The sequence below is a fragment of the Branchiostoma belcheri genome, unplaced genomic scaffold (assembly GCF_001625305.1).
Source record: "Branchiostoma belcheri isolate BF01 breed outbred unplaced genomic scaffold, Haploidv18h27 scaffold26, whole genome shotgun sequence".
Lineage (NCBI taxonomy): Eukaryota > Metazoa > Chordata > Leptocardii > Amphioxiformes > Branchiostomatidae > Branchiostoma > Branchiostoma belcheri.
This window is the reverse complement of record NW_017803865.1, coordinates 1,037,185-1,046,761: the sequence shown is the minus strand read 5'-3', so window position 1 is coordinate 1,046,761 and position 9,577 is coordinate 1,037,185. Positions and strand designations below refer to the sequence as shown.

Below are 9,577 nucleotides of genomic sequence, written 5' to 3'. Positions count from 1 at the left end.
TTCAAGACCAGGGCGTATAAATGTTTTGTAGATAACTTAAAGAACATGACGGAAAGTTTACAAAGGCCTCCCATTATTGGTCTTGAGTTTCCAGACAACCAGACAATGTCTATATAATAACTAAAACGCGGACGTAAGCCAATGGCCAATAGCGTGAGTACAAGGCCCCTAATAAGGCGTTCAATTTTTGACTCGCTGCCAGTTAGGTCATCGCTACTTTTCACAGATATGTAACGTTTTTTGTAACGTTGGGATTATGATAATGCTGGTCAATATTATTCTCTTCCAAATTTAAGGTCTTTGCTCACATGTGTACTTCAGATCGTTACAAACGATGATAAGTGCGCCTTATGGACCAGACACAGATTTTGGTCTTATCAGTCAGTCTTAATGTGAGGTCATCTGGAATGGCATCTCTATATGGGAGTGTCAAACTTGCCTAATGCCAGTGTAGATGTGGCGAATTCCAGTTCGTTCGTTGTCAGCTGGGACATGGCATTGTTACGACCGTATTATACATACTTGTTACTATATAACTGTATTGTCCTCATTAAAACGGTTTCCCCGTAACAATCGTACTTCAAGCCATGCCCCATTTGGTCGGTGGTGATTTGACAAACCACCAAGAACTTGATGAGACATGTTTTTCATGTCATAGGGTGACACTAGGCTGCACGTACCAACTTGGTAGATATTACATCAGCTATTACAACAGAAGAAAGTTTGATTTTACTTTTCCTTTCTGTAGGCATGGCAACGTCATTGGAGTGGCCAGACAATGACCAGCCAGCACACCCAGATCATTGATTAATAACGCAATCCTATCATGCCAGGTCAACTGTCTAAACTTGGCAATGATTCAGTGTGTAACAGTCCCATTCGTCCCAACTAGTACACATTACGATGAAGTCTAGCGACATGTACATTAACCACAATAGCTTTCTATATGTAGGTAACGCATGGAGTTAGACACGAGGGCATCATACTCTGCTAAAGATGAAATCGGTAGCAGCAAAATTATGCTAACTTTTGGCAGACCGTCAAGGGCGAGGTGGGAGCGGTGCCGCGCCTTTTTCACTTCGTTGGACAGGGGGATTGTACAATCGAGTAGTTTTAGACGTGGTGGGTTTCTGTAGTTTTGGTAAAAGAAGCTCGCATTTTCACAAAATGAGTCAAAGGCAATGAATTCCTGGTAAGTCCGAAAATGTCTGCCTAGATAATAGCGATAGGAACCAAGTAAGTCTGATTATCTTTGCCTAAATTATAGCATCAAATGTGAAAATCTACCATTATACCCCCATTCCACTTGACGGCGCTCTCACCGCGCTCTCTCTGCTCTGCGACCTGAAATTGGTCAGAGCGGGGAGAGAGCGCCGAGAGATATCGCCAAGTTTAAGGTGACATGCGAGCGCGCAGGGAGCGCACCTCTCACGGCGCTCGATGTTGGATCGCCCTTTTTGCCGCTCCCACGGCGATGGTATGAGCCGGTTCACAACAGTCGCCGAGGTGACGGCGCTCTCACCGCCCCGGTGAATTTCAGGTCGAAGAGAGAACGCCGTCCTAGTGGAATGGGGGCCTTACCAGACTTACCTCTGATTTATGTACACCATGATTGTTAAATCCCATTTTTCCGTGCAGGATTAATCAATTAGAGACAGCTCAAATGAACACATTCAATGTGTACTGTAACTATAATACCATAAGCGGAGTACTGGTATAAAAAATACAATCACACTCACTGTTGTCACATCTACAGCAGATGGTTTGTAGACAGTAAGGACAGGACTTGTAGGAACCGCTCTTCTGGGAGCAAGCAGACACAGACTACTCGTAAGAGATAGCGTCCCCAAAAATGATATCTGACAACGTCAATGGGAGTGACTAAACGCGTCATCATGACGTTCAACCGGTTTACCAAAGGGCCCGCAGCAAAATCATGCTAGCTTTTGGCAGACCGTCAAGGGCAAGGTTGGAGCGGTGCCGTGCCTTTTTTCGCTTCGTTGGACAGGAGGATTGTACAATCGAGTAGTTTTAGACGTGGGTTTCTGTAGTTTTGGTAAAAGAAGCTGGCGTTTTTCACAAAATTTTAGAACAAGCGCACGCACGCACGAACACACACACACGCACACACACACGCACGCACACACACACACACACACACACACACACACACACACACCTACATATACATGCGTTTCCTCAATGGTAAATACAGGGTGATCCCTTGATTACCCTCCATTTTGTGCATTCCACAGAGGCAAACATCGGCAGCAGGGTCATTCTGGTTAGGGGTGTTGCTCTCGTCGACAAAGATCACCAGGTTGTTTTTCCAGGAAACTACACAATAGGAGTATTGACAATTACAACAAATAATGTCGCAACAAATGCAGGGGGTCCCCGTAATTGGTACCCTACCTTTTTTGCGCATTCTACGGAACCAGCCCGACCCACAGTAGGGTCGCGACCTTTGGTAAAAGAAGCTCGCATTTTTCACAAAATTTAAAAACAAGACGCACGCACGCACGATCACAACAACAACAACAACAACAACAACACACACACACACACACACACACACACACACACACACACACACACACACACACACACACACACACACACACAAACACACCTACATATACATGCGTTTCCTCAATGGTAAATATTGATGGGCTAATGTTAGATAAACATCAGACACCTGCCAGTGTCCTAACGAAAGCACGTTTTCCCCACGAGTTAGAGGTCCGAGTACTAGTATGTCCACCAACGCGAGATTTGGGACCTTACATGTGTAGGGCAAACAGACATCTAACTCGGGGGTACGCTCATTATGGAAACTTGCGTGAAGCACGGTTGAACAAGTATGTAAGGATAAATTTGTTAATGCGCCTTTTCTACTTAGAATGGTTTATTCGGTTGTTATCAAGACTGATTAGTCTGTCTGGCTAACCTAGATAAAACACTATCTGATAATGATTAGAAACTTCTTTAGACATGTAAGAACGAATCATCTACCACTAGGGCTATGCCTGTTACCGTTAAAAATGTCGCATACAATACGTCCAGCAGACCAGCACATATGTTGATGAGCTTTTCAACTTACTTACCATGATGTTGTCTAGACTTTCTATCATTATACTACATAGACGTCTAATAGATGAAACAATGAAACATGATCTAAATGAACTGCATAAAAATATTTTCAATAAAGAATTCTCCTATAATTTCAACCTAAACATGTCTGCGGGTACAAATTTTAGTATGTCCGAAATATATATATACTTATATCCTATATATATATTAAGTCGGCAACATGCCAACCTACTAAATCTTGAAATTCGTCGTCTTTGCCGTTCTAGTCATAAAATCGATTTCTATTTGCTATAAGTTGAATGTAGCAATCTAAAGCCCTGTGTGTCGTTATCAAACCTTTTATCGATCATCAAATACTGAATACAGCAGAAGAATGTACATTATTATATTGCTAAAGTTTAAATAGCGAATGATATGCAGACTTGGATATGATTTGCATAATTCATTAGTGCTAAATCATAGTAAATGATACATTCCTTGTTTTGGCCCAACCTTTAAGATCCAACAAGTGTGACCAGGCCAGTTGGGGTTTTTTATGGTAAACACTTGTAGTTGTACTGTTAGTTTACAGAGATGGGTTGTGGTCCAGCAATGTGATCCTGATGTCACATGACAACATGGCGCCGTCCGGAGTGGTACCTTGGCAGGTGTAGGTGCCAGCAAGGTCAGAGGTCATGGCGTCTATCGTCAGCTCGTGAGTCAGGCCGTAGGTACGGACGTGGACGCCTTTGTTCAGAGGCAGGGACCCGCCGTTCAGCAACCAATAGGCATCGTCCACTTGAAATTCAAACAATAAATTGTTGTTTGCAAAAATTTTCCACAATATCACCTTAGATCTATGTCACATTGTCAGTATTTAGCAAGAGGTGAACTCACTATCTTGTCTATTATATATCTGTATCTGTATAGCCGGTATAACCGCCCTTCGGCATAACACACCAGCTTCGCAGGCACGCGGCACGGCGGCAGCTGGCTACATTACACCGAACGGACTTGTTACACCTAAACCCTTGGACGTCTAACTCTATACATTGTTTAAAGCTATCCAATGATAATGCCCCTACTACCGTACTTGGTGACAGCGAGTTCCATTCTGCGATAGTTCTAGGAAAGAATGAATTTTTGAACACCCCAATCCTTGGTTGATAACTCTTGTACTTGAATGCATGGTTATTTCTTGTTCTTTTCTGGGCTGGTATTAGGTACTAATTAGTAGATGGTACGGCCACCAGGTTATTAGTCATTTTGTACATCATGCATAGTCGGGAAATTTTTCGTCCGTCTTCCAGTGACACCCACTGTAGGTTTCTTTTCATTTCCGTGACACTAGCACCCCTTTCATAGTTGTTCATACAGAATCTTGCAGTTTGATTCTGAACCCTTTCCAGTTTGTCTTTGTCTGGACAAACTAGTATAGACTGAGGTATTCTGATGAAAAGGTCTTCGTTCCGTATCACTTCCATAAGTAACGATGACGGGCCCTTATCTATGATACTTGACATTGATGTTGCTATTTCACGATATACAATAATTCAATAATGATGCCCCCTTGTTCATTCGTCTTCAACTTGCCTGTTATAGCAATGCTACAAATGGAACATGTTACGTGTGCTGATCAACTGTAATAGCCTATGTCTAAACGAACTATATCAATCTATAGCTTCCGGACATATAAAAGTAGGGACCACACCTTCCCCATTGACCTCCAGAATGACCGTCTGCCCTCTTCGAGCCACTGCAGAAGCGCCTGACCTGATGGCCGGATCAGCGAGAGACAGCTGCCTCTGTATGGGCGCTCCCTCTCGGGGCCGGTAGACACCGCTATCAGCTGCTGGCGATAATAGGCATTGTGTATAAATATGCAAGTTGCAAATGGTTCCTTCACAAAAAAAGTTGCGAGACACGTTAATACATAATATATTTCAACCATGCTATTAGCTAGGGTCGATGGTGTAAAACTACAGAATGATTAAAGTGGCGTTTAAAGCACGTCTCGGCGACGTGATTCTCTTTTGACGTGAGTGTTGATCATGACTGTTTTGGTTATTGTTGATGGAGGTGCTTGCTTAAGTACGTGAGCCAGTCCTAAGTTTCTCACGAGGAGCTAATAATAAACATGAACATAGAGAGAAAGGCTCTCTAGCATTTCCTCATGAATTATGCAAATTAGGACCTGATTTGAATAAATTATGCTTAGTATATTTCAAGTACTAGTTCCAGTTTAATTATGCAAATTAGGTCTTCATTTACACAATCAATATCTGCTTAAGATCTTGTCTTTCTCAATTACAAATGTCACAAGTGTTTCATAGCCCTAATATTGAACACAGCAGATGTATAGAATTTAATTAGTTATGCAAATTAGATCCTAATTTGCATAATTGTAATTCATTTAAATCAAACACCACTTAAGCTACCTACATATCAAAAATCACAATGATCTGTCAATCGGTTTTTAGTTATCTTCTCTTGAATACTTTTTTTAAAGAAATAGTCCTGCAGTTCCATAACAAGCTGCTAGGGGGCCTTAACTCGCGTGACTTCTTTCCAAGCATAAGAGCTGCTTATCATCTAAAATTCGTGACCCTAGCATGTCCAAATCGTGATATATCAAGAGCAGAAGTTCCGCTGCAGTATCAAGGGAAGCCACTAGGAGGCCCAAAATCTCATCATTTTTAGATTTAGTCACACCCTACCAACCCACCAAGTATGAAACCAATCCATTCAGCCGTTCTTTATGTATCTTGTCGACAAAATTTAATTCCCTAGGGAATGCATTCGTGGAATTCGTAGAATATTTTCAACTCAATCGCAGTACTGAGGCGCCAAAAACACACTTCTTGGTCAACCAAAACGTGATAATGGTGGGATCACGGCATGCATCATTCTATCTCATTAAAGTTTTGTTGTACAGTTCTTAAAACTACGTGGTCACCCCTTTTGATAAATCAACATAACGTTGGTTCCATCCCTAAATACAACACCGTAAGTGATGACTGACTGTAGGTGCGGTTGTTTTATCGTCCACTGTGCATATGCGTACTATCACCATACCTCGCCATTCGACAGCGCCATTCTGTTGATTCATCTCGTTTATGAGCTGAGTCTTAGTTACTAGTGAAAAGAAAGGAAGAATAAAGTTTCGTTCATAATATTTCATACACATGCGTCGACTGAATCTCTATGTCAAAACATACAGGAGTAGTACTAGTAGAACGATGCACGATGAGTGATCTAATTAAACACAACTGTTTTATTTCTGATGAGAATGTCCGTGTGAGGTTAGCACTGTGATGGAATTAGATTTTCTCCATCATTCAGTCAAACGACGGATAAGAAAGGGACATGCGGTATTGGGGGCTTTTGGCAAGGCCAAGGAGAAAGAAATAAATTCATAGCCCTGCACCAACCTGTTGTGTGGGTGTAGCGGTGTGTTTCATTGTGAATGTCCTGACGGTAGACTTTGCTGTCCAATTCACTGTATGCTTTTGTAGCGTTGTCAAGGCTTTTCTCTTCGAGCAGCACGCTTTTGTTTAGGTCCAGTCCTTCTTCTGAAATGTGAAAGGTCGTTTAGTAGTGCTGTACTGGGTGGTAATAGGATGACCACTGTTGCATTGATAATTGTGTTTAACATCCGCTGCCTTACACGCCCTTATACCCCAGTCCACTGACAGGTAGAGTTTACAGCAAGAACCTTCATCGATCGATGTGCTTGCTGCAGATCTAGAATAGATGACTACTGGATTCTAGTCATAACGTACGGAAAATGTGAGGAATTGATCTTGTCTAAGCGAAAGATACGGGCGAAGTCAAGTAAGTCAAGCGAAAGATGCATGTACGATAACCGGTATTCAAGATGGAGAAAACAATGTGCTACCTTTCAGAATGTCGGCCAGGTGAGCCTGCCTCTGGTTCTGCCGCAGGGCTCCGCAGAACGTGTAGAAGCCTGGGTCATCACGTGACTGTAGAAGGTGAAGAATGCGCCTGTTCTTCTCCTCGCGCGAGTCTGCACTCGACACATAATCACTCATGGCGTCGGTGAAGATCTGCTCATTAAAGGCAAACATCACGCATTTTTATCTAAACACAAAAGGCCAACTATTCTGAGATTATAACATATATCAATCATGTAGTAAGTGCGTGCCAAAGAATTATTTATGTACGTAAATTTATAAGCGGGCACAATTCATTTGGCATTACAGACCAGGTGGGATAAACGCCCGTGTTCCATTGGATTTGTTATAACTTTTGAAACTTTTACCTTTTGTTTGGAGAGGTGAGCCAATGTTATATCAGGGTCCATCTTTTCAACCAGGACAGCGTGATGTCGCATCAACTGCTCCCGTAGATCACCAGACAATCCTGGTGATAAACAAAAAATACATTTCATCAGCGGACCGAATTGCACAAGGATCACTTATCATTTTAATATATTATAAATACTATCGTAAATATTTTCAAACTTTTGTACTTTCGTCTGTGTTCCAACAACCGTCAAAACACATCATATACCTGGTCCTTCCAAGGTGTCTGCCAGCCAATACAGCTTCTCTTCATTTCTAAGCACAGTGCAGTATCCTTTGAAGGCATCATCATCTCCAAATGCCAGGTTATCCAGCAGCTTTTTGTTACAGTCTTCTCGAGTATGTGGCCTGAAACACATATGCATCAAAAGTGATCTACGGAAATTACTGATAATTACTATATAACGCTGTGTGATTGCAATCCATTGAAAATATAGTTTGTGATATATAGAGAAGTTACAAATACCGTAGAAAAAAGCCCAGGATTAAAAGAAAATCAGTTTTGAGTTGAACGCTCCATGGTTTGGGAACACTTTGGTAGCGAGATGAATGGATGAGACAGACCGAACAATACATGTGCACACCCTGGCAAATTTGGGGTTTGGGTTTTCTGCAACATCGTGCCTTCTCCAAAATTTAAAGGTCATGTCTTACTTCTTGATGGCGCTCATGCCTGTGGGTAGTCGCACGTTTTTGGAGCCCAGGTACGCAGTAATCTTGTCAGGATTTTGCACGTGTTTAACAGCGTCTGGTCGGTACAACTTCAACATTTCTTGGTGATCCCTTCTCATGATCATAGCTGCAACAGATTATGACCATGAAATTATGAACAGCACTAATATAGAACGTCACGACAAGCGTCTTTACGTCATGTTTAAGAAAGTAGTCTGGTGAATTGTTCTTGGAATATGACCACGGTGAAAACCTCTCAAGCACATTTCCATGGTCGAAATTTACCATCTAGTAAAAGAATGTCATCAGTCATTGTAACTAGGCATATTGTTGGTCAGTAAGTTGGCCACCTTTGTAGGATCCGGATTCCGCTCGGTCGAAACAGGTCCAGCAGGTACAACAGGGGCAGTATTTCCCACACAGCCCCAGCCATAGGCAACAGCAACAGCACTGGGTAAATAGTAGGGTGAATAAGACATGGACTTCGGCTGCCAGTTTTGCATGATTTGAAATGAATGAAGACCTTTATCGTACATACATACATACCCACTGGGTTAAGTACAGGTCACAACAAAGGAATAGCTGGTATATACATGCACTGGTAAAACGTTTTGTGTTTGAGTTAGTAGGGATAGCATCTGCAGTATTAAAGCTATAAAAACACCGTGTCTCAAGAAACAGTGTATTACACTGACAAATGCATAACGAACTAGAGTTCCCCGATCTCATACCTTCGCCAAATGATGTTAATCTTTATGACTGACAAATTATAGATTGGATTATTCCCCCCTGATTTAAGAAATAGGAACCTAATTTTCATGAATTATATCATTTTATCATAATCTCAACCAAAAAAACAGTCTTATATTAACAAACAATGCATTCTAGTATTTCCTAATAAATTATGCAAATGAGGTCCTGATTTGAATAAATTATGTTTAATGATGTTCACCTCAATTTAACTTTCAAATACCACAAGTATGAAATTCCAGGCAGTTATCATTACATAATTATAAAATTTTCTCATTAATTATGCAAATTAGGTCATTATTAACATAATCAATATCTTCCTGTTTTTCTCTCGTTGTAAATTACCAATGTCACAAGCTTTAATTGTCCTATCATGGAATGCAGCTGATTTATAGAATTTCCCCATAAATTATGCAAATTATATCCATATTTGTATAATTGTTACATAATTATATGAAGGATCACGTAAGCTACCTACATACCAAAAATCACGACGATCCGTGAACCGGTTCTTGAGTTATCCCCTTTTGAATATTTTCAAGAATATATGGCTGCAGTTCCAGAGCAAGCCGCTAGGGGGCCTAAACTCACATCACTTCTTCCCCAGCACAAGAGCTACCTACCATCTAAATTTCATCACCATAGCATGTCTAGATCATGAGATATCAAAACCGGAAGTTCAGCTGCAGTACCATAACAAGCCGCTAGGGGGCCCAAAATCTAATCATTTTGAGGTCTCATCAAGACCTACCCACCTA

At 41.4% G+C, this 9,577-nt stretch overlaps 1 pseudogene; it reads right to left on the bottom strand.

Moving 5' to 3' along the window:
- The window catches only part of LOC109471788, a 23,167-nt pseudogene that overhangs the window by 9,905 nt on the left and 3,685 nt on the right, over positions 1–9,577 (bottom strand).